Below are 2,569 nucleotides of genomic sequence, written 5' to 3' on the forward strand. Positions count from 1 at the left end.
TGAATAATACCTCCACACCATAACCACATAGTGACTGAATAATACCCCATATTGTTACTGAATAATACCGCCACACCATAACCACATAGTGACTGAATAATACCCCATATTGTTACTGAATAATACCGCCACACCATAATCACATAGTGACTGAATAATACCCCCATACTGTTACTGAATAATACCTCCACACCATAACCACATAGTGACTGAATAATACCCCATATTGTTACTGAATAATACCGCCACACCATAACCACATAGTGACTGAATAATACCCCCATACTGTTACTGAATAATACCGCCACACCATAACCACATAGTGACTGAATAATACCCCCATACTGTTACTGAATAATACCGTCACACCATAACCACATAGTGACTGAATAATACCCCCATGTACTGTGTATATATATATATATATATATATATCTAATGCTGCCATATATTGTACATATAGAGTCCAACATATGCTGTAAGTATAATTAATCAAATCACTTTATACTCTGTACATTAAATAGCGTTGATATAGGTGTGTACACATATAATACCACTACATATTGTTTGTATAAAACATACTGCTATAACTGTAGACATATAGTACCATTATATTCACTGCACACCTATTATACTGCTATATACTACACTCACATATAATACCGCTATATACTGCATACACCTATAATCAGGGGCATAGGTAAAGGCTCATGGGCCCCGATGCCAAAGTTCTTATTGGGTCCCCCTCACCCACAAACTTCTCATGGCCGACAGTCTGCAGCTTTCAGTTGCATCGCTGGGTCTCCTAAGTGACCCAACAATGCAGCACTAGCAGCCGGGGGCGTCACTAAGGACTTAAAATGTCAGGGGAAATAGCCCCAATACATATGTGTCTGCCCAAAAAAATGTGTGCGTGTATGTGTATAGCACTACGACCCTATAAACTATGGATAGGATCCATTGGCTCAGCGGACAGTATCACACATGATAGGATTAGATAGAGTGGCTCAGCAGACAGTGTCACACATGATAGGATTAGATACACAGCTCAGCAGACAGTATCACACATGATAGGATTAGATACACAGCTCAGCAGACAGTATCACATATGATAGGATTAGATACAGTGGCTCAGCAGACAGTATCACACATGATAGGATTAGATATAAGGCCCAGCAGCGTTTCACACATGATGGGATTAGATACACAGCTCAGCAGACAGTATCACACATGATAGGATTAGATACAGTGGCTCAGCAGACAGTATCACACATGATAGGATTAGATACAGTGGCTCAGCAGACAGTATCACACATTATAGGATTAGATACACAGCTCAGCAGACAGTATCACACATGATAGGATTAGATACAGGACTCAGCTCGCTGACATTGCGGCTCCAGCGCTGGACCCAGGAAAGGTAAGAATAATAATTGTTTTGCTTTTTTATGTGTTTCTAATTATTTTTGTGTGTTTGTGTTTTTTTACAGGTTCGGTTGTTGGACTTCGGATTCGAGGACAATTTCAATGACAGCGTTTTTTTATTCTCAATAAAATGGTTAATGGGGGTTGTGTTTTTTTATTTCAATAAAATATTTTTTCTATGTGCTTGTACTTTTTTAAACTTTATTATTACCGCCTTAGTAATGGCCGCTGGCTGATTGACAACCTCCATTACTAAGGCGGGGCTTAAAGAGGCTCTGTCACCAGATTCTCAAATCCCTATCTCCTATTGCATGTGATCGGCGCTGCAATGTAGATAACAGCATTTTTGGCCAAGTTATGAGCTATTTTATATATATATATATGCAAATGAGCTTTGAAATTGACAACTGGGCGTTTTTTTTTCGTTATGTCCAACTGGGCGTGTATTGTGTTTTTAACTGGGCGTGTTTATGTGTATGACGCTGACCAATCAGTGACCAGTCAGCGTCATACACTCCTCAACATCTGCACGCTCCTCTCCTGAAATATTCTGTGCTGCTGTGAACTCTGCTCTTACGATTACGTAGCTCTCAGTCTGTTACCTCTCCTCCACTCCTGTCCTCAATAACACCTTCACATGATTGGCAAGTCATCACACCGCACAAGATCCGCACACTCATCTCCTGAAATACTCTGTGCTGCCTTAAACTCTGTGGACAGGTCAGGATCCTGTTTTTTTTAAATGCTGCTGGGGAACCCGCTCGATCCACTATATAAGGCTGCGCCTCCATCCTCTTCTGCCCCAGTCACTTATTCCCAAGCACTGTAAACTTTCAGAATGGTTGCGCTGTGAATATTCGGAGAACGTGATTGGTTTATGTGCAGGGTAATGAACATACAGACAAGCAGTAGAAGACTGACTAAGGGCTGAGCATTTCATTGAATTCAGTCTTCTACTGCTTGTCTTTATGTTCATTACCCTGCACATTAACCAATCAGTTTACAGGGGGTGAGATCCTCCAAATCTCCAAGTACTTTACCTTTTACGTGCTGCATTGAGTTATTTATTACCTGTAGCCTTCTCACATAGGCTATGGACTACTAACCTCGAGAACTGTTATTCCCAGGTTTTCATATTAAGACC

At 40.6% G+C, this 2,569-nt stretch overlaps 1 long non-coding RNA gene across 2 annotated transcripts in view; it reads left to right on the top strand.

Moving 5' to 3' along the window:
• Window positions 1–1,604, top strand: part of LOC142661711 (uncharacterized) — a 74,603-nt gene extending 72,999 nt beyond the window's left edge. For both annotated transcript variants that reach the window (XR_012850797.1, XR_012850798.1), the window contains exon 4: window positions 1,491–1,604. This is a non-coding gene — a long non-coding RNA (uncharacterized LOC142661711). The remainder of the gene's footprint in view (window positions 1–1,490) is intronic.
• Window positions 1,605–2,569: the final 965 nt, after the last annotated feature.

The sequence above is a fragment of the Rhinoderma darwinii genome, chromosome 10 (assembly GCF_050947455.1).
Source record: "Rhinoderma darwinii isolate aRhiDar2 chromosome 10, aRhiDar2.hap1, whole genome shotgun sequence".
NCBI lineage: Eukaryota > Metazoa > Chordata > Amphibia > Anura > Rhinodermatidae > Rhinoderma > Rhinoderma darwinii.